Source organism: Acipenser ruthenus, chromosome 10, assembly GCF_902713425.1.
Source record: "Acipenser ruthenus chromosome 10, fAciRut3.2 maternal haplotype, whole genome shotgun sequence".
NCBI lineage: Eukaryota > Metazoa > Chordata > Actinopteri > Acipenseriformes > Acipenseridae > Acipenser > Acipenser ruthenus.
The window spans coordinates 2321773-2345971 of NC_081198.1; the positions used below are offsets into that span (position 1 = coordinate 2321773).

Below are 24199 nucleotides of genomic sequence, written 5' to 3' on the forward strand. Positions count from 1 at the left end.
ACTCAGTTTGTCATACTGAAGCATATGAAATGACCAAGATAACAGATTTGCATTTGGTGGAAACATTTCTGTAACTAATCATTTGTTTTAGAGGACTACAAAGCTGTCAGTTTGACCTACGTTCTTTAACATCAGTTGCACCGATTTTCACCCAAGAAATTGAACTATAATCAATAATAATAATAAAGGGTCTAAATATGGTGTAGTGTAATCCCAGGTTAGTGAACCCCTTAAAGAGTTCAGTAAAATAAGAACTTTCATATCTGAAAATGCGTTAATCACCAACCGGAATGCCACAACAGAGACAGTTCAGTAAAAGACCTCCATCATTTTCACACTGCAGAGCTGTCCCTGTTTTTATAGATTCTGCAGGTTATTTATCTTGTTTACTTTGTTAAAGAGAGCCCTCAAGACGATGCACGTATTGATGATCTCAAAGGAACGTCTACTCTTCCTCCAAAAATCCCAAATCACCTTTTGTATCTCCTGGCAGTCTGCAGTGCAGACAGGTAAGCATTAGGCTGACCCCCCCCCCCCCCCAGTATAAATACATTCTCCAACAATCTAGTCTGTTGCAACATTTGCTTGATGGATAAAAGGGAGCCCAGCAGGGAAGCTGTTCTGTGGCCCACATTATGATCATCCATACCCATCCCCGACAGTTAAATTATAATAATGAATTGTTCACAGGTGTTTTTAATGAGGTTTGGATGATCTCTGGGACTTTTTACTTGCTGGAACAGGCCAAGTGGAATCGAGCAGATGCAATAGCTTGTCCCTCCATAGCTCAAGCACAAAGCCCTTAGTAATGAAGGTCATTACACTCGCTTGGCCAAAAACACATGAAACAAGGAAGGGGGTGGGGTGTCAGGGGAGCCTTGGCATAAATTAAGAAGGTGTTTTTTTTATTATGTACTATTGATAGAGATGTGAAAGTGAAATAGTGTGGATTGCTGGCAGTTCACAAAAGAGTATAAATTAAATAAATAAAGCATTGCTAGTTTGCAAATTCAGCTGCCCGACCCCAGTGCAATTTATGAAGGGGGCGTTAGGTGCATCTGGAGCACCTTTGAAAGGAATTGGGGCTTCAATGATGTGGCATTTTCCAATTTATTCACAGCATCTGTTGACTAAACAGGTGTAGGTTCAGTCTGTATCTGAGGACTACAGACTGTTATTGTGGCTGCTCTGGTTCTAGCTGCATCCCTCATTACATTGTTTTATGATGATTTGGGAGTACAGCTACTTGTTGTATCAGACTATCAATGAATTATTATTTTCATGCAAGAGTAATTATTTTCTGAAATCCCTTGTCTTGCTTGAATAATTCTGTGATTATTTTCACAAACTGAAAAAGGCTCCCCTGGGCACTGAGTTGGAATAATTGGAACAATGGAATGCCCTTGAATCAACATGCTAATGTGTAACACTGCAAACAGATAGACATGGTTTGCTACTGTCAACAACTTTGCCCCATTTACTCTCATGGTGGCTACAGATGTGACACAGTTGTCATCAATTGGATGACATGGTTAATATTTTCACAAAAGCAGTTCATAAGACAGAGAAAATCTAACTTCTCAACATATTTATTTTTTTGCTTCTAAAGGCTCTTTACTTTAGATTGTCAAAAGGAACAATAAACCCAATAAAGTGGCCAAACCACAAATAATTTGATTTAGGAGGCTTGAATTTAGTCTTAAAAAATTGATTTTGGTATGAATCTTTTTATTTTATTTTGAGAATCTGGACCATGGACTGTGGTTCTTTTGAGAGGTGTTGGATTTTTATTCAGTGATCAAGGGATCGCCCAAGCTTAAATTAAGTGCTAGTTCTGGCAGTGAACTCACTTTAAACTTACATTAAATCACGTACACATCAAATGTAAAATGTTACCTTTTCTTCCTTATCTACTATACCAACAGTGCTTGGTCTTGCTAAAATCCAACACTTTTCACTTCATATTCAAGTTCCCAATTCAGATATATTTTTTCTACTCTTAAATAAATAAAGCATTGCTAGTTTGCAAATTATATAAATTCTATGAAAAAGGGAGTTGGTTAATTGTTACTTTATAATCACGGCTATTGCATCGTGGTTAGGGAAGCAGCTTCTATCTTTGTCATTAAAAATTCATAACAAAGCATTCTCACACAGACTGGCATAACTCCAGTCCTCTATTCACAGAATTGGAAAGGACCATCATTGGAGTAGGAAAACGAGGAGACACTCCTGAGCGCTAATTAAATCAGTTTAACTAGAACAATAAGGCTGCACCTTAGGAAAAACACCACAGTGCATTGATAATTACAGTACCGCTTTCTGTAGCATTCTGAATGTCTGTGACATTATTTCCCGTACTTTTTCTAAGCTTGTTTATGGTAACACTTTTTTTTTTGAGTGGCATAGATAAGTATTAGATTTTTCTGCAATTACCAACTTGCTGCAGTTCAGTTACATGTTAATGCATATGTAATAGGGTTCTTATCTGTGTACCTCATTAGACTGCCATTGCAATGCTGTGCTTATATTCCAGATCTATGCTGAGTATGTTTGTTAAGACATGTTGCTAGTTTTAAATCAGTTTTGGAGTAATATTAATATCTTATCAATTACTTTCTCCTCCACCTCCCCATTGCCTCTTTTATAATTATATCTCCCTTCTGATGGTAGGTGGTCCTCCATCACCCGGCCTTGGTGACCTCTGACCAACGTTGGAGGTCGCACCTCAAACGAGGGCGGCTCTTCTCGGTCCAGAAGGCGAGATCCTGGGCCAAACACAGTCAATCATCCGACACTACATTTTACATCTTACAATCCTGAGCTTCGATCTTTGAATTATTATAAAAGGCTTCCAGTACCGTGGTATATATTGTCATGTATCCACTTTATATGTTGTCACTCATTTCAGTTTGCAGCAGCCAATGACTGGAATGAGTTTCAACAAAAGGTGCAATTAGAACGATTGATATTAGAACGATTTATATCTGGGGTTGCTCGACTCTTTGTTGACTGACAACTGTGCCTGCTAAGTTGCTGCTGAGTTTTATGTTTCATGTTTTATGATTGATTATGGTTTTTATTTTACTCCTTATTTCTTGTGTTTGACGTTGTTTGCTGTGGTTGTGTGAGCCTCTTGCCAGCTCATCATTGTGAATGAGAATTGGTTCTCAATTGACTCATCTGGATAAATAAAGACTTTGATTGATTGGTCTCGGCTGGATTACATGTATGGGTGATGGAGTTTAGAGTCTTGTACAGTGCCGCTGTGCCATGTTTTTTTTTTTTTTTTGTATGGTATTGTATCGTAATGTTGCTTTTCTTTTTAAATTGTAATTCAATTTAAATGTTTAATACAACCCAGTAGTATCCCAGATGTATACACACTTCATATTTTGCAGTTGCGTATTTTTTAATCAAGGGAGCCGCATCTTAATAATACAAATACTGAATAGAATACATATACGACAAAATAGTTTGTGACAGCAATGAGTTCATTACCATTCCAAACCAATGAGAGGCAGATTACTGTGGGATGTATTCTGACTAATAAGCTTTCTTTTGTGTTCTGTTTTCAATGAGTTGCGGTGCCTAGTTATTTGGCCACATTCTGTCATAGTCACTGACGAAAGGGAATGGAAACAAATTATTCAGAAAAACAAAAGGAAACAAGGAAAAACGAAGGTTTCTGTTCAATCCCTTCTTGTCATTGTTTGGTTGGATGTTCATGTCTTCCAGTAATATGGGAAACTGCATGTGGGGGGGGGGGGGGGGGGTTGTGTGTGTGTGTGTGTGTGTGTGTGCGTGTGTGTGTGTGTGTGTGTGTAAAATAAATAATCTTTCTTGTAGTTGTTGCTTTTTAAAAGCTGTTTGATTATTAACTAAGATGAAAGTCGGCCGCACACCCTTGTCTTTATTTAACAGTTTCTTAAGGATCAACTGCTCCGTTTTTGACATTTAGAACTCCATTTCAGAAATGTCTCTGGGTTCAGTTACATGGGGTATCAGTTTGTGCTTTGTTAGTTCATTTCTGAGGGACTGCTGCACTTTGTTATATGTGATTGGTCATTGCAATCTTTTACATGTAGCCCGAAGGGTATTTAATTGGATTTAAGACAGGGCTTTTGGCACCACATATAAGGTCATTGCTTTTATTCATGCGTGTTTGGGTGCCTGTTTCTCTGAAATGTTGGATTAATTTTAAATGTATTTCTAAAACAGCCTCACACCACACACACAAAGGCACACAAGGTACTAGTTAAGTTTTCCAATTGAGACAGACCTTTTCAGTATGACTTGCCTTAATGCATCTTCACAGCTTGATATAATCTTTCTCAACTATTCATCCTCAGATCAAAAACTACAACATGTACATTCTATTGGAATTAAACCAATTTCTTTTTTTGTCAGACAAATTCATTTTATATGCCTTTGTGACTCAGGGCGACACAGCGCAGTTCCTTCAGTTTGATGACTGATACAGAACTCATTTAAAACAAAAGGTCATCTCTCTCTCTCTCTCTCTCTCTCTAAGTAAAAGATATCTCTCTCTCTCTCTCTCTCTCTCTCTCTCTCTCTCTCTCTCTCTAAGTAAAAGATAATCAGATGTCTGTTATACAGAGAAAGGAATACAGCATATTACACTTCTTGGTGGTGTTCATAAAGACACAGCCTGCTAGAAGCCAGAGCTTGAAGCTGGAGAGTAAATGCCCTGAAACTGCAGGTCCAGGCAAATATACAGCAAATATATGTACCCCCAGGGAAACAAATAGTTGTTCCCACCAGCAAACATTTGTTCCCCCTACATGCATTTTTGTTAGATCTGCATGTATAACATTAGTGAATGTGAGTAATGTTTGTAGGCTGTTGCTATTATTGTAGGTGAGACTGGACCTGTCAGAGGGGACTGGATGGTACATGTTCACAGTTAGGATTAGGGTTAGGGAGGAGAACCAATATTCCTGAATATTTGTTCCTGAATATTCATTCCTGGGGGAACAAATATTCAGGGGGAACATATTCTCTGATGGCAGGAGAACACATGCAGGAGAATGGGAGGAGGGGGCCCTTACTCATTCTTGACAATGATAAAAACACACAAGGGCTTTTTGTGTGTTGCAATCATAATTGAAATCAATAAATAGCATGATGAGGTACTAACTGGGGTTAAAATAAGAAGCTAGCTAAAGAAATTGATTTGAGTGATGGTGGGGGGTGCAGTGAGGCGTGGGGTGGGGGTGTAGATCATATGTTTTAGTAAATTCTATCAAAGACTTGATGGTGCATATACATAGAGCTAGGTATAGCCTTACACTATATCTTCATCAATTGTCAAATGAAACTAAACAGTTATTCATATAAAACTAGCAAGAAGTAAGAAATATGATGAATGTAAGAAAATGCGCCAAAGATGTTGGGTACCATACATTGTAACATTAACAGTTTGACTGTCTCTATAGCTATTGACAACCACCTACATTACTATCTATCTACCTATCAAACTGTTTGTCTGCCTGTATGTATGTTTTTTTTCATTCCAATTAGCCATCTCTCCATCCATCTATATATCTATTTGTCTTACATCTCTGTCCTACTCACTCTTTCACTCCCCCTCTCTCACTCTCTCACCATCCATATAGCCATTTATCTTATGCCCCCCCCCCCCCCCCCCCCCTTCATATATCCATCATGCGCAGGGAATCTCTCATCCCTGCCTGCTCTCTTCGTTTCCCTGGGAATCAGGACAGTGAGGCATGAAAGAGTTAATTGCGAGCGCTGCTCCTGATTGGCCAGTGAATCACTGGATGGAGCCACCCCGAGAGAGAGAGAGAGAGAGAGAGAGAGAGAGAGAGAGAGAGAGAGAGAGAGAGAGAGAGAGAGAGAGAGAGAGAGAGAGAGAGAGAGAGAGGTAACCAGGCAACTTCAGCTGGAGCAGAGAAAAAGAAGAGGAAAAAAAGAGCGCTCAAATCCTAATACAATTATTTGGCAATGGGAAGGATGTAGTCCAGATTTCACAATGTCCCTAAAATGGGAAACAGGATTACCTCTGCTTTAGAAACAGCATGGACTTTTCAAATACCATTAGTGGGAACTAATCAGGTTTTGACAATGAGAAGCATGGGAGATCTAAAAGCACACACCAACGAAAAGGTTAGTACCGATGCCAGCTCATACTATGCAGAGCACCTGATTTCAGGATGTGGACCAAAACTGTTTGTGCCTTGAGCTTGAAATGAAGTGCAGTAGTTGTGGCCACTTACTGTGCATTTGTGTTGAACTTTTGTTTGGCAATTGTAGCTTTAAAGAAGCTATGCTTACAATCATTACGATACTAGCATCATTTAAACACAAAGTGTCAAACTACCTGCATAACAGCACCAGACTGTTGTTTTTTTATTCATACATTTTATTAAAACTTTGTTCATACTGTAAAGTTAATTATCAAAACATATACAGTCAATTATTATAACAAATGTATGTTAAAGAAAAAGAACTGGTACTGAACATGAACTGTAGTAGGGCTGGCCTATTGGATACAGCTGCTTATAAAAGGACTGTGAAAAATGATTAAGAAACAAAACAATCTGAGCAGTGCTTATGCACTCATGGCTCTTAGAGATAATCATGCTGGTATTTTTGGTTTGCTTAAGGGCTGGTAAATCAATGAATCATTTAACCATACTGTAACTTTGATTTAGATTCAAGATGGGAATTAGAATCTTCTGTTTCATTTTAATATATATATATATATATATATATATATATATATATATATATATATATATATATATATATATATATTATTGAAAACCTTGACTCTGTGACTGTCAGCTAGAGGACAGGAAGAGAGGTTATATAAAAGATGATTAGTTATCAATCAGATTCTTCGGAATTAAACCATAGTGCTGGGGGGTCATTAATGAAGAGAACCTTTGTGAAGGTCTTAATGCTGTTTATGGATCCGGTAATTGGTGTAGTAAGAGAAGAGGCAGTTGTCTTTACACTCACCAGGGCTTGTGAAAGAGCGATTCACAAATCTGGACTGGGGATGACCTCATCCCCCATTCTATTGCAGATTAAACCAGCACGTCTCTCCACATACCTTTCGTACAACTTGAGAACAAGCTTTGCTGGAGATGCTGCTACTTGCTACCATATATGATCAAATATTTATCTTTAATAGGTCTAGAAATGCATGCTTTCCATATCACCAGTAGCATTAAAGTAAAATGAAAAGACCAAAAATCTTTTTTTTTTTTTTTTAGTATTCAGATTAATTCCCTACATGATCACAGGCTTGATATGCTTGACTGTCTCTTGTGTTAAAATATAAAACTGCGTTTTGTTTCTCTCTCTCTCTCTCTCTCTCTCTCTCTCTCTCTCTCTCTCTCTCTCTCTCTCTCTCTCTCTCTCTCTCTCTCTCTCTCTCTCTCTCTCTCTCTCTTTCTCCAGTGCATGTCTAACAGATTTAATCAATGCACTGATGATTTCACGATTTCAGTTTGAACTGAGTAAAAAAGGCCATTTGCTGCAGCTTATTTGAGTCCTGTGTGTACCAATACATTTCCATGGAAACAGCAAGTATTGTGTGTAAAGCACAAAGAATACATTGTTTTGCCTTTCATGCACTTACTGATTCATTGTGATTCCCGTCCCCTAATTTGTATAATGTAGCACCAGGGGAAAGCACAAGAGGCACTGACGAGTGGGAATTCCAAATCTTCACTTGCTTTAAGAAAACTGATGCAGGTTCATTTTGAGAGCAGCTCTGGGATCAATATTCTAGAATTAGAATGAACTCATGTATCTCCAGACATGTGTGAACTTTTATTCTCTGCTCATATGCATTGAGAGAGAGTTCCAAGATCTCCTAGTCACTTGAGTGTGTGTGTGCGTGTGTGTGTGCGTGTGTGTGTGTGTGTGTGTGTGTGTGTGTGCTGTAATTTAGGAGCACATATTAAAATAAATATTTGATAGTGAATGATTGCATTGAACCTGGAGGTAAAAGCATATGCATATAGGACGATGGTTAATTGGTTTTATATAAACACTGCAATGTCTTAATCGCAAATTTTAGGGAGAAAAATGTAAATAACTAGATTGAAACACACACATAAGGATATAGACTGCTTAGGCAATCCATTTTAAGTCCAATCCATTTTATAATGATTTAATTATTATGTGTTTAATTTACAGGAATCAAAATGCCTACATTGTGTTCATCCCAACACGATTAGATCTGCACACTCATTACAAGCCATGCACTCTGCAGCCCTATTTCTGATGAATGTTCATTTCCATTCAGAATGTCATACTCTTCATCGTGCTGTTCTACTGTGCTGCTCAACAAAATATCATTTGAAAATGGGACTACTGTGCTGGTATAAGCGGACTGATAAGAGCATGTAGTATTAATCTGTAACCTAATCTGCTTAAAAAAAAAATCACAGTCTGTTCATGGCCATTTAATTCCCATCCCCGTATGAATACAAAACAGCAACACTGCAGCAAGCTGTTGCAATGGCAAACAATGTATATATACATTGGTGATGTCCTAAATACCACAATGGCAAATATAGGTCAAAAGACATCAAGCACAGATGCTAAAACCAGCCCACACAGGGACCCACTGACTACAGTCCAGGTGGAGCCCTCATAATGACAGAGAAGCCTGATGAAATAAGGATGCCTTATGATTTTATTTATTTATTGGTGTTCATTAAATGTGAGAGGTAGTGGGCTGGATTTTCCATTCCCCTTAATAAGCATTGTTGAAAATTCCCCTTTACTTAAATTCAATATCCCAGTTTGAGGTGCATGCAATATTACCAACAAAAAAAATGAATAGTAAAAAAGAAAATATGAATAATATGTAATTACAAAAAGGGATATTACAGAATAATTATTTGTCCATACTAAATTTGGTAACACTTTACTTGAAGTGCCTCTAATTACTGTGTATATACATAGTGGTTACTTACACATATTACATTGTTATTATGCAAAGTTACGATGTATTTGTGCTTGTGTAAATCTTTTTGCATGTTATAACCCTAACCCTTGTCTAATACAATTGTGTACTTATCTATATTGTGCAAAAAGATTTACAAAAAGATTCAAACATTAAGTAAATTGTAACCATGCATAATAGCATTGCAATTATGTGTAAGTACACATGCATTTACTAAGTAACTACCATGTAAATACACAGAAATTAGAGACATGTAATGTAAAGTGTCACCCTAATTTCAGTAAGTCATGTTATTACAGCACAATATCCGAGTCTAATTCAAACCCAGCGCTCCAGGGTTGAAAGGCATGAAGGGCTAATGATCCAGCCCAAATTACCTTTTAAAAATTGTGAGATAAGCCCAACAGCAGAAAGCACCATGTCCTGGCAAGGAATGGATTTCCATAAGCGAATAGCACTCTAGGTGGGTGTTAAGTACGTGAGTTAAGGTTAGGAGCAGGTCTCGTTATAATCACCCTCAGATTCCCTGAAATATAGAAGAAGAACTTCAGTTATTAAGAAAATTAGAATCACAATGACTCTCAATCCCTTGCACTTAACGGTGCATTATTAATGTGTTAAAGCCAAGTTTACGCTGGTTATATATTTTTTTAACGATCCATTGTGTTTTAAATGGAATTCACTATTCATGTAATTCATCCATTAGTTTCCTTTTTTCCTCGCATTACTTTTCATCTTGTGAGACTATTTGCAATTATATCTGCTGCTTAACATCATGCTGTCTGTACTGCCCATTGCCTTAGTGAAATTAGGCATGATCTTGGGTGGGTAATGTGGCTTTTCTTACATCCACCAGGGGCAGAGTGTTGCAGGGGTTACTGGTTAATGGTTGCAGGGGGGTTAATGTTGCAGGGGTTACTGGTTAATGGTTGCAGGGGGGTTAATGTTGCAGGGGGTACTGGTTAATGGTTACACTCAGGTGTACCTGATGTACTTAGAGGTTATATATAATTTATAGAGCTCTATTGAGATCACATGGGTGCTTCAAGCTTTAAACAAGAAGAAGAATACATTGCTTATAATAACTCTGATATTTTATATTCATACCAAGTACAATTCTGCAGGAATGAGTACTCTAGTGTTTGTATTGCTGTCTTTGTTTTTAATGATACTGGATAGTATTTGCATGATTTGCATAACCTAAGCTAACCTAAGCAGATCATTGAAAGAGTCTATTTGAATAGACTATGAATGAAATAGAAAGCATAAGCATCAGATAGCTAGATAGATAGAAATAGATATATAATTTCTGCAGTATTTTCCTTATTATAGTGTGAACATCCCTCAACATGAGGTAACCCATGCAGACTAGAAAACATATAACTTTTGATACTGTGGGAAGAATTTTACATCACCATACAGTATGTGTTCATTTTCCTGAGGTTATAGACCATATATTATTTAACAGATTTCTAACATAACTAACACGTACACAGGGGAGTGGATAAACTCTAGATCTACGTTGTTTTAGAGAATATCCAATATTTCATATTGGAAAAAATCTGATTTGAGAACACGACAAGCGCATGAAAACCAGGAATAGTATATTCTGTGCTCTGTGGCTTATTATAAAAGAGTAAGGCTCTTTTTACTTATAAAGATTAAATAATGGCCAAATATTTGACAGGCTTTTATTTTGCATTAATTTAATTCTTTACAAGCTCTGGAGTCAAGTGTTTGGAAACTTATGCAAAATAAAACTACCTACAGGAAATTTTTTTGTATTGCTCATAGCTTTGAACACTGATTGACTGATTTTTATTTTCACATCTTGGCTTTTTTTTCAGTTCTTAAGTACACCGTTTTTTTTTTTTGTTTTTTTTTATAGTATCAGCAGAATATTTTATACACTGTATGGACTGCCGCAAATACTGGAGACTAACACATCAACGCAAGCAGTCCCTGCTTTCGCTTTGGAAGTTGAACCAGTTGAGTCATAATCATTATGGTACTGGCTTTAGAGCATTGAAGTGGAACCCCAGTCTTAGCACCCATTAAGTGTGCAGTAACACACACGAAGGCGCTGGTTGTGCTGTTTCAACCACCTGTATTTTATCAATATAGCTCACGCCTTCCAGCATGTTATCGCTTTTATAAAACGTCTCATTGTGTATATGGAACGAGGATTATCCTGTTAGGAATGTAATGAAACCTGAGCCATCGTTTGCTACATTAAGTGTCTCTAATTACTGTGTATTTACATTGCAGTTACATTAGTAAATACATGTGTACTTACTTACACATAATGACAATGTTATTATGCATAGTTCCAGTGCACTTAACGTGTTCATCTTTTTGCATGATATATGTAAGTACACAATGGTATCAGAACAGGGTTAGAGTTGGGGTTATATCATGCAACCAAATGTACACATTAAGTACAGCACGATGTTCAGATTTATGAACTGTCTAAGATCAGTATTTGCTGAGAATTAGCACATTACATTCAATTCAGCTTTCTCATTCTTCACAGCATTTTATCAGGCTGGTTAGTACTAATGAATAGGGACACACTTGAGCCTAGGAAAAACTCACATTTCAATCTGACTTTCATTAAGTTATATGTCGTTTAATTATTTTACTGATGTAACACGGATTAAGCCAGCATTATTTTATTTCTTAGCAGACGCCCTTATCCAGGGCGGCTTACAATTGTTACAAGATATCACATTATACATTATTTCACATTATACAGATATCACATTATTTTTACATACAATTACCCATTTATACAGTTGGGTTTTTACTGGAGCAATCTAGGTAAAGTACCTTGCTCAAGGGTACAACAGCAGTGTCCCCCACTGGGGATTGAACCCACAACCCTCCGGTCAAGAGTCCAGAGCCCTAACCACTACTCCACACTGCTGCTTTAGTCTTAATTATATTAAGACTAAAGTACTAAAAAGCAGCCTAGTTATAGTCTTTCATGATAAAAGTCAACAGAGAGAGTAAGCATACAGTCCAATATACAGTACAGCCAAATAAATATTTCCAAAGAGTGCATGAATTAATCACATAATTTTCAGTGCTGACATAAGTGAGGACTTCATGTTTAATTAAACTCAAATATCACTGAAGAGAAAAAAGAGCATAATGATTTTGAATATTTCATTTGAACCAATAGGACCCTGCTTGAAGTATAAATTATAAATTATATAAGGCTGAGACATAAAAGGAAGCACATTTGGTTTGTTTTTGCATGCTAGCTTCCATCTCAGAGTAAAAATGTTTTAAGTTTAGAAAACGAGACCAGGTTTTATTTTATTAGATCTTTTTCAGTAGTTTACAAAAGCCATAAACACAAGATGATCGACATTAGTTGAGGTGTCAGTGAGCTGGTTGTTAACAGTTCAGAAACTAAAAAGGTGCCACTTACAATAAAGAGACAATGTAATATATTTGTTGTAAGAACTACACATTGATCTTTAGCCCTTCCGTAGGCTTGCACGCTCCTCATACACTGACCGCTCCACAAGCTACTAGCTCCAACCAAGCCCAAACTGCAATTAAACTGCTGCAGCTTATTAATACCAAATTCTGCCAAATTACTTTGGATAAACAGTAATGTAGGACACTTAAAATGTAATACCCTGCATTACAGCTGCAATTATCAAAAACAAAAACAACAAGAAATCACAAGAATCCTCCTTTCTAATGCCCCCTCCCTGCACATCCGAAGAGTCAGAAAAGTAATTGAGTGGACCTTTGGTCTGTTTCTCTGTCAACATTCTTATCAGAAGGTTTTCCATTAACATCTGAAGAACTTCAGACCAGCATTTTATAATGTGAGTCCGCAGGGGCCTTTGACACATCTGCACAAATGGAACCTGTCCCCTTTAAAGAAAAAAAGGACATTCGTTTTTTTTGCTTTCTGAATTCCTCAAAACAAATTGCATTCCATGGCCTTGGCTAAGGAAATTCCTCAATAAATCTATTTTTCTTACCTATCCCCAGAACTGGAAGTGTTATTGCTTTCGTCGGGATTGAATAAAAAAAAAAAACAAAGGCATTGAAATACCTGACACTCCAAAGCAATAACATGTGATATTCAATTTGAACTCAATCTCTCAGACTCAGCCACCCTGAACAAAACGCTGAACTTCTTTGGGCACATTGTCATTCCCGATACGAGTCCCGAGCTTGGTTAGGGGAACATTCTATATAAGTCGTTCAAAGAACCAGTACATTAAACTTCCCTCTTCGATACACTGCCTTCTCACCTCAGAGAAAAGGGAATGAATCTACTCCACGTTTACTGGACGGAACATCAGTCAGATCTGAAGGGTATGAGAGGTTATGGATCATGGGGCTCAAGATTTACACAGACACTCCATTGAGAGGGAACATGGGCTGAGGTTACAAGGTGGATATTTGTTGAATTTAAAGAGTGAAGTCTGTATTTATTGTAGACGTTCAAAGCACGCTGATGTAATGTACAACCTCCCAATATAGTACAGCACAGTGACTGAACAACCTAGCTAACACTGTGGTCCTTTTGGTCGTCAAGAAGACGCTCTCACAGGGTCAACTGGGACACATTTACTGTGAAACAATCACCATGACAATCACAGTAAGCCCCACCCGTTAGAGACAGGCAAGTCTCATTTACTCCTTTGATGCTGCTTGAAAGTAAAGTTATTGTCCCAGGGGTATTTGCAAGATTGGCATTCATTTTTCACTATTTCATTTCGTCAGAAAAATGACATGATGCAAACGATGGAACTTTGCAAGAAGTGCAGGGATGTCAAAGAATTCCCTCGTTTTCTATTCTTACCAAGCCACTATGACTAAACCCAGTCCCCATATGTCTATACAGATACAGTCAGCCCTCTTTGTACCGCCAGATAAGTGCCATGGGCAAAAATGGGCAATAAGCAAGGGTGGCGTTATAGTGAGGGTCAACAAAAAAACTAAAACACAAATCACACACACACACACAACCTTCTATGTTTGCAATACATTCAAACTTTTTATTTTTTTAGTTATACAATTACAGTATCTCCAGGCCATTTTAATAAAACATTAATCTTTTTTTAAACTACAGTACTAGTTCTTAACGCAACAGTATGTCTACTAGTGACGTTTTATCATCTTTTCCCATCTGTATGAAACATACATGGTTACTTTTGAGGAGCACTTTATACTTAAAAAAATAAATAAATAAAATAAACAGTTAAACTCATTTAGTGTCAAATCACCCAAACAACAATTCCATAAAAACAAAAAAGTGTACCATTTATTTATTTATTTATTTATTTTTTACTGTACTGGTCATTTAAATTTTGCTGTTTGTGGCACGACTGTAAGCCTGCTGAATACTATACCCCATTGAACGGTGCCATCTATTTATTTCTCAAAGCAATTTAAGCTCAACCGCATTCTTTTTTAAGCAGTTAAAAAAATGTTGAACATGTACAGGCAAACACTTTTTTAAAACAAAAAGTAAAAAACAAAAAAACTATTCTGCTGTTTACAAAACTGATGCTTTAAATTAAGTCAGCCTTCATTTGTGCAACACTTGCATAAACAAACCTCTTACAATACTTTTTTTTAACATTTACTGTGTTTATAAAAGTCACTTATTTTAGACTGCGTGAAGCCTTTTTCAGGTTAAACAAATCGTTCCATCAAGGTAAGCCATTTATTTGTATCCATTAGAATGTCTCCAATTTTCCTTCGATTAACAGTATATGCATCAATTAGACATGAAAACATTTGCAATGCCTTGCTGACTAGCTTTCTTATTTTCAGATGCATACATGCAGATTTGTTTCTTTTGCTCTGGTGTTAAATGTAGGGTCGACTCGCCATGTTGTACTTTCTGTTTTGCATTCATGCTGTGGTATTCAACAAATGTCTACAGCAGGATTGATACAATACTGCATGCTGGGAGAGGTGGAGATGTTATAGTTACAGTGTTCCTGATCTGCAGCAATTGAACTGGAATTATTGAAGGAAGTTGCTGGATTAGAGATGTCAGAGATGACATCTTTTTCAGTAATAATTTGATTCTCTGCACAAATCAAACTGGTCCTAAGCATCTCTAATGTCTCCATACACTTATGGAGTAACGTGTTACGTGAAGTGTTACCACATGTTTACACTGTAATGACACAGAAATTGCATTGCCGCCATTCAATCACAAAATGTCTTTTGACTTTTCCACTGTAAGTGTATTTGTGGCTGTGTGTGTATATGTACAGTGTGATTACCACATGTGCAATTACAGAGTAATTACAATTTAATCAGCGAGGTGTGAAGTGTTACACCTCGCCATATACGTAATTTAAAGGGAAGATGCACATTTATTAGAGCTCCCCATTGCTTCTGTTGTTTTTATTTGTTATGCATATGAAATCAAATCACTGGAACTGAAAATCTTGGAAAATTGTCAAAATAGACCAATTAGTGATTGTTTAATTTAACAGATGGCTTTAATAGGCTACACATGCAAAATAGTAAGAGAAACGGAACACATGCCTACTTGAAACACAAAGTGGGCTAACATTTTTTACATTTTTGTAACTGATTACTGATATATATATATATATATATATATATATATATATATATATATATATATATATATATATATACACACATTGAATGACTATTCCCAGTAGACATGTTCAACATTACTATGAGAATTGATCACACTGCGGAGGCTGACATTAATTAAAAGAGATAAAGGGATGGGATATAAGCCTATGACCCTTTAACCCACAGGGTCTCCAGCGTGCATTGCTGCTGGGCTGTCCCTTCTCGAGTCAGAGGCTCCAACTTGTCAGCAGAGGCTCTGTCCTGCAAGAGTGGTGTGGACCTCAAGCAAGCAGTCAAGTTTGCACATTACAGGACCGCCCGAGTTGCCTTTGACTCGCTTTGAGAAGGCTCTTCCTTTGTTACTCTGTTCTCTTTAATCAGCATTGAAAAAAAGCAGAAAGGAAAGCTGACTGTCCATGCAAATGGTTGGCCAGCAGCTAAAATGAAACCAGCCTGCCTGAACTGTGACAATTATACAGTCTGATGTAGGAATTTGTCACCAGTCCCCCCAACCCACCACCTCTAGCCCCTCTTTACCACAACATTTTCTGTGAAAATATTATGAGAGTGCTTAAAAGGCAAAGCTGTACACAGGTGTCAAAATAAATCAGCAGGAACAGTGCAGTCATTGTACTGCTGGAGAAAATTGGGTTTAGGTCACAAAGCCTCCAGGTCTTGAGCGCTTTTTAAATAAATCCAATTCTGACACTGTTACAAGATAGGCAATTGGTGATATATGCCAGTATCAGATAGAAAGAAATGACTCGGTATTATTTAACTTTTTTTGTAATGTTATGTGATTTGGTGCTATAATACAACAGACGGGAGCTGCAAGGAATACAAATATGGTAGCCGGTCATTTGTCTGCCTCTCATATAGGCGTACTGGAATGTGTGGTTTCTCATTAGAAGGCAGGCTTATTTGATTGTGGTGGCTGTGGGGGACTTGATCTACCCTTTAGAAGCTCCAAGACCTCTAGGACTAATACACGTTGACCCAGATTCACAAGGGTAGAAACAGTGAGGGATTCTAATACTGCCATCCTCAACCATGTTGCACTGCTTTCCAAACTCTTTTAGTAGGATGATGTAATGCGTGATATGTAGGCCAGGGGTTGATGGTCAATGAAAACAGAAACGCTGATCTTGCTCCTTTCAGGATCGTGGCAAAGGGAAAACATACGCAACAAAATGCAGGCCTGTATGGGCATGCATGCAACAGCGTATCTACTGAGCCACGAGCAGGCACTGACGGGCACTGACTGCTTCCAAAACAACAGAAGCTGCTCCAGATGGTGTGAAGAGCGCCAACTAAAGATGGTCCAAGGGGGAATTACACATAATAAGAGCCAGAACAATGCAGATTTAAAAACATTTTGATTAGCACCTGTCATTTCCTGCTTGTGCTCTGATTCACTAGGGCCCCTGGTCCCCATGGGGGAAGTGTCAACTCATTTAACAGGATTTATCACAAATCGCAGAATAACGATTTCGTTCTGTGTTTTGATTGCTTTGCTGCCATTTGCCTGTCGAGCTTGCCAGGAGGTCTAGCTTGGTTGATCCCCTCTGAAGGTTTGAACAGTTCGGATGTGTACCGAGCTCAAAATGAACGCCACACGGCTACAGCTTGGCCCGCGGGAAAACAGTGCTTGAGAAATCAGATTTCAGGGATTGGAATGCACCCGGATATTCCATTGGAAATGGCAACATCCTTCATTCTAATGCTGAGAGACTGCCAGATTGTGTGAATGCATGTGCCTGCATGGGGTTGCCTGGAAAGAAAAGTGGTGGGTTTTGTTTCTCACAGTCCTCAACTGCATTTAGACAGCAATAACAATCTTTCTGTCAAAGGTACCCTAAGGGGATGACTGTATGCCACAGTTGATGCGTGAATTTCTCTTTAAGCAGTCTATCAGCAACAGACCCTGTATCGCTATATCAAGCTACATTATTTTTTACACTGTATTAGAGAAAGTAGAGCAGTTAGTAACTGGGACAAGTTTGTGGTTTTAGGCTGCTTGCTGTGTCCTACCTAAATACTAATCCAGTTATTTGTATAGCTAACATATAGATTTTTGCGAACACAAACCCCTACATTCCATTGCAATTTGAAGTGAGTGTGAGGTTTCATTCTTTTCATTTTGCTGCAAGCTGGAGCGGTTGGGACTATTTCAGTATTAGCCTCTAAATAGGTCAAATCTGGAACCAATGTTATTGTCACTGTCTTCATCGTTTTCATGAATTCCCCAACTCCAGACCATGACTTAGCTTCATGCTTGTGACGTAGACTAAAACACGACAATGCTGTTTTGTAGTCCTTACCTATCTCCGTCAAAGGAAAAGAATACAGTTTCAAGTCCTGCAGCTTTTTGTTTCCTCTCATAAGTAACAACCCAGTGTATTGCATGCAAAGCCCAAATAACCCAGTTGCAATGGACAGGTGTTGCATCAGTAGAACCCAAATAATGTAAAATATACAAAACTCGTCCGCCAGAAATGCTATTAAGGAGCTACACAACAATTCATTCAATTTATTTGCAGGGGCTGACATGTGATACAATAGCACAGACAAGCACCAGTTCAACCCACAATAACTTATCCTTTCACAGCCAAGTTGCTTAATGTTTTCCTTTGGGTGTCGGTCAGGCTGGCTGAAATAAAACCGTTTGTTTATGGGTAAACCTGAAAAAGAAGATGCAGTGTAGCATTCCTATAAATCTCCCAGAGAGAGAACCTTGTTGTTTTTCTGATTAACCAAGATCCTTTTTCTATAAAGCAGCACTTCCCTTATCGGGTTTGTGGGCCGTAGGTTGTTAAAATGTAATGACCTTGCTGACTCGGAGGAAAGAGCAGTGACTGTGAGTAAAGAAATTCAATCACAGAGGGCATCATTATATCACAATGTTACACAGCATGGGAAGAGCAAGTGGGGTTCTTCCACATGGACAACGACAAAACTGGGCTCTTACAACTGCTTTACTCTCATGAAGGGCAGTGCTGGACTGGACCTTACTGGACCTTACAGACATCATTAGTGAACAACAGTCCAGCAGGAAATTTTAATAAAAAATAAAAAAGTAAGACCATTTGTTTAGAGATAATGAACACTAACAGATAGGGTATCCTGTATTTTAATGAATCTCAGCACCTGGTTCAATTCAGTGTGACCTTGGAGAATTGCCTGTTTGACCTTCATCCCAAATCATGTAGAAATTTCAGATGAAGTGAGTGTACGGTATTTTTCAAAACTGATTGGCTATCACTTTGGATTAAACAATTTAAGGGCTTGCCAGACTCCATCACCATCCATCCACCCTCGTCCATTTCAAATCCAAACAGCTGTAAGCTGCTTTTGAGGAGGGAGAAAATGTGTTTTTCTACTCTGTGATCATGCTGCCTTCTCTTCTTCTTTACTAACACTGCCTTGACAGAATTAGAAAGACCTATTAATACACTCATGGGCATATTACATTACCATATGTAGGCGTAGTGGAAACTGAAGTGAATCTGATGTAAATAGGGTCATTATTTTAATTTTATTATTACTTTTTTTCAAATCCTGCAGTTCTTAGGCTTTGCAGTAGTCTGGATATCTTGAGGGATTTCCTCTGTATTTGATGAAGCATGGCCTTTGGTGTAGCATTGTTTATTTGATGAATACATACAACCATTCTTAGGAATGGTGTACATCACTTCATATTCCAGTGATTAATATATGCTGAAGAAGCTGAAACAAAACATGACAAGAACTCTTAGTCATAGAGCCCTCGGGATTTGTTTTTATCCTCAGCAATTTCAAACATTCAAAATCAGAAAACAGTCAACAGAAAGCTTGCGGTGAACAAACACTTCAACAAAACTCTGTCTTCTTCGGTGTTAAATAAATACATCACCCTTTATCTCTTCTGATACATCTGAGTACACTAGATTAATTTAATAAATAGAGAGCAAAATAAACACATACAAAATAAGTGGATTATCACAAGCTATGATTATCTGTTAAGAAATCTACAAAGTGCTTTTCTCCCCTCCTGTTTATATTCTCATTTTTATTATTTTCTATTTCACGATATATTGTGTTCAAGATCTATTAATTTTGAATGGAGATTGAAAGGTTTGTTCTGGATTTACATAGAAAGTATGATATTTAATTTACACATGCATTTTCCCATAGGGCTTGAAAATGTTTCTACATTGACTGTTTAATCTCAGCTCCACTCCTACACCTATTTGCAAGGTTTTAAGATACTATTTTATATTAGAGGAATATCACAACACTATTTAAATTGGAGAAAAAATTGATACAGAAAAATATTAATTGCAGCATGTTTTTGTTTTGTTTGTTTTTGAGTCTTTGCAAAACAGTTCCAGTTGCTATGTTTCTCAGCTAACCTCAACAATTATATGGGGTTGTGTGTCCTTATCCTTTAACTTTCTGCATCGAAAAACAAGTTCTTTCAGAAGGTGAGATGGGACATCTTGGGCAGATTTGCTAACATTGAGTCAACAAATTGCAGTCATAACTGATAGGGAGAGCGATCTGCATTGCCAGAAGGCAGGTCCAAGGCTGCAGGCAATGCTTCACATGCACCAGTGCAACTCCACAGCACTCAGGCTCAGTTTAGTTTTGTGCAGGCAAAACTACTTTTTTAAGTCTGTATTTCCATAAATGGCACCCAAGTATTGTGCAAAATCTATTTGAAACATTTATTCTGATTTGATCAGGAAGTGATATATGGGTTGAGCAACTTCAAAATCAATGTAGCTTGAAGCAGGTGGTGTTCAAAGCAAACATGCCGCACTAACCGCAACAGTAGGACTTAACTAATGCTTGAATCTCATATGATTGGATAGGTCTTGGGGAGCTGTCTGAATTAAGCCTCATAAGCTTCTACTGTGTATCAGCTAAACATGATATCCAGCTACATTCCACACAGGTACCTCCATACACATGTCAGATAATAGACTGCACATATTAGTTGACAGAGGATAGCTGTCTCTTAGGCATCCGGCAAGCATAATCTCTGCACCTCAGGCTCTCCAAGGTGTAACCACAGAGAGCTGCAGAGAACATGCTCTCCCCCTCTGGTTCTCTCCCCTTTCCTCATCCTCCCTCCCTCCCTCCCTGTCCCTCTGTAGCATGATGTACAGTTGAAGCCCTGATTGAAAATTCTAATCACAGACACACACGCCTTCAGATCCGAGCAGTTGACAGTTGATTCACTCCTTTTCATGCCCGCTGCCTCTCATTGCTTACGGTGGCTCTTATGCACAAGTCCATCGTTAGCACAGAAAGCATGATTGATGGGTCAAGGTGCCTTTTCCCCTTAGAAGTTGGGAAATGCTTCTTTAGCAGAACCACAGGGCCAGACTCACATATAAGCCTTCGTCATGAATGCAGAATATATAAACACTGTACTATACTGGATATTGCCTGCTTGCAGCTGTTGTTTATGAAGACAGTGACGCATTGTTGGGGGAATGTAAGTATATGGTCTAAATTGTTCTGTTGCAGGGGGATCATTGATGATTAGCAGTTCAATAAAGCCAGCATGCTAAGTTGCAGTCATGTTAGGTATTTTATAATATAATCATGATCAACATGATTACAGAGCACTAACATCTGACCCTTGTTTTTAAATCTTGTTTTGACAGCTGTTCTATAATTACCACAAGTAGAAAGCATGTTTACTGTGATCGGTTTACCAGCAGTAAGGTATCGTTTTAGAACCCCAGTGTGCTACTAAAACATCATTTATTTATTACTCAGGTTACGAATGCAAATATTTTGTATAGGTATATGTATACATTAGCTTTTTTAGCAGCAGTAACAATGCTGCCACAGCATGCAAGCTGTAGAAGAAACAAGGTTAAGATCTAAACTGAAAATGTAAGAATTTTTTTTTTTTCTTAAATAGCCTGATTATCTTACGATACATGTTGGATCTTTGGTAGCAATTCCCATTAATGGAGTCACTTTGGGACAATTGGGAGAGTGTAATAGGCCACCTACTGTACCTTTACAGTATATAAATATAAGCACTGGCAACAAAGCCCTCTGATGCTGTTCCATTAATGATACTTCATTTAATCACTGTTTGTATTGAATTAATGTATTTAATTTATTTGATTAACTGAATGATCAACAGATAACAGATCGCTTACTAGTCTATTTCCAACAATATAAATAGTGTATAAGGAACACAAGCAGAATTTCGAACATTTTAGTTGAAAAGAAAACAAATATCATTATGGTAGGGCTTGACCTTTAATGTATTAGTGCAAAAATGGATGAAAGGACACTTGAGAGGTTTTTTAACAGCATATTGTAACCTTTTAAGCACTGGAAATCCATTCTAGGTTATCTTTTGTATTATAAATGTCATCCATGTAAAGAGATTGTTGTCATGTTTAAATGAGCTGTGTCAGGATTGTCTGGCTCTAATCAATCAATCAATCAATCAATTAATCAATCACTCTTTTTTATATAGATGCAGTAACAAGAAAATCCTTTAAATACTTTAAATACAGAGAAATGCATAATACATGTTATAGCAGCTCTCAGGCTTAAAGAGCATGGAAAGCAAGAGAGAACATGTGGGTCTTGAGAGTTGATTTGAAGTGAGTGACGGTGAGAGCATCACGCACCAAAGCTGGGAGAGAGCTCCAAAGTCAGAGCCATGAAGCTAAACGAGCGTTCTCCAAGTGTGGTGCACTTTTGCTTGGGAATAACAAGTTGGACATACCACAAGCTTGAAAGTGATTCTAGTTCTTTATGAAACAACAGTATTATTTCTCAAGTAACTTCCTGTTCCTGTTACAGTACAATTAATTTGAGTAGAAAATAAACATATAATGCTTATACAAAAAGCTATGATACACTTGCTCACACATTCAAATATAGTTCAGACTGCACACAGATACACATACATAGTTTACAGTTCAAATCAAGATCACAAAAATGTGTATGGTACTTGCCGAGGCATACTGCATGGCAAAACTGCAGAATTTCCATGCAAATGTACAGCGGGACACTTTGTTATCAAGTTATCTACAAATGGGTTACCAAGCCATGTTGTTGATGCTGAATCATTGGGAACCTGCAAGGCCTTAAATGCTAAAACAGGCAATAACAGTATTACTGTACAGGGGGGCAGAAGCCCCATTTCAGAACAATTTCCTAACTTTCGTAATCTTACTCTGTCTTGTATCATAGATATAGGCATTTTCCTATATCTTAGTGCTACATGAGCAACACAGGAACGTTTCCTTAATCCTAATGTTGTAGTGCTTTGTTCTTATCTCACCTAACATTTACACACGTGCATGTCTATCTCACTGATTACTGACCGAAAATTTTAATTCTCAACCAGGTTTTCATGCAGGTAGGTATATAAAGGATATAAATGACAAATCTTGAAGTGTTCTAATAAATTTGCACACTGCTGTAAATACTGCAGGGACTCACGCTTACTGTTATAGATGTAGATTTGCTCAAAGTCCCCTTGTTCTAGACCTCTATATAAGAATATATTACTGCAGCGCTTCACCTTTGTGAAGACACCTGTTATGTTCAATTGCTATACCACAGCTCGCTTGTCGTGCTAATACAAAACAGAGTTTCCTGCTGTCATTATTATTATGCTAAACCATTGTTTGATGGAGCGTGATGTTCCAAGAGTATATGCTTGCTTATGAGCATGTGTGCTAGTCAATTATGCATTCTCAGCAAAATCGGCTAGGCCCTGTAATGTTACTGACATCTCCAGTAAGATTTAGAGCTGATAATAATTCAAAAAGCCTTCTAATCAGCCAGCATTAATTGAATTGTTCTGTACATTGCCCCTGCCGACCTCTGCTCACACGCTTAGCTGTGTGGGACATGTTTAATTTAGGATACAATTAAGTCACTTAAATAATTCACCCAGGCAGCATTGTAAAATATACAAGCATAAATGGAAAAAAAAATAATCATACAAAAAAAACAATGCTGTATAATACTGGGTCCTGTTCAGGCAGCTTTAACTCAAGAGTTTAATGAATGAAATACAGATTCTTCTTTATTAAATTGTTTTATGTTGTTGTTGGCTTATTTACCAGCAGACCGTATCATGCTTTAGTTTATTGGAAACACTAAAGATCTGTTATAAACCATCAATAATGAACCTCTATAAGATGTTTTATACAATATTAGATCATTTTGTATAATAACAGAATGTGTAACATTAAAAGAAAACTCATAATACTTTGTACCATGGCAGGAAGCTTCACACAAATAATGTGTCATTAGTTAATAGCACATTTACTGATGATTTGTAAATGGATCCTAAGCCAGACCATTTTAGTCATAAAACTGACTTGAAAAAAGAAATCTATAAACAATCTATGAGTTAAAGCTGTGTATTTTCTATTGTGTATCATGAAAGAGTAGGAGGCATTGATAATAACCACACATTCAATCTACGGGAGGGTGGGGGGGGGGGGGGGATACATGTAGGTGTATTTGTTTTGGGGAACAAAAGAGGGAAAAAAAGTGAGAGACGGATTGGAAAAATAATCAGTGTCTGAAATCCAATTTTTCTGCCATGCCTCGGAATGTCATTTTCCATTACACTTAAAAGCGCACGGG

At 37.6% G+C, this 24199-nt stretch overlaps 1 protein-coding gene across 13 annotated transcripts in view; it reads left to right on the plus strand.

The window, feature by feature from the left end:
- LOC117407190 (disabled homolog 1-like) overlaps positions 1 to 24199 on the plus strand; it is a 164666-nt gene that overhangs the window by 77868 nt on the left and 62599 nt on the right. For 12 of the 13 annotated variants that reach the window (XM_059031486.1, XM_059031489.1, XM_034011919.3 and 9 more), the window contains exon 1: positions 5902 to 6150. The exons of the other annotated variant lie outside the window; for it this stretch is intronic. The gene's annotated coding sequence lies outside the window, so the exon portion shown is untranslated. Of the gene's footprint in view, positions 1 to 5901; positions 6151 to 24199 lie in introns of those variants that run through there. 13 annotated transcript variants of the gene reach the window in all.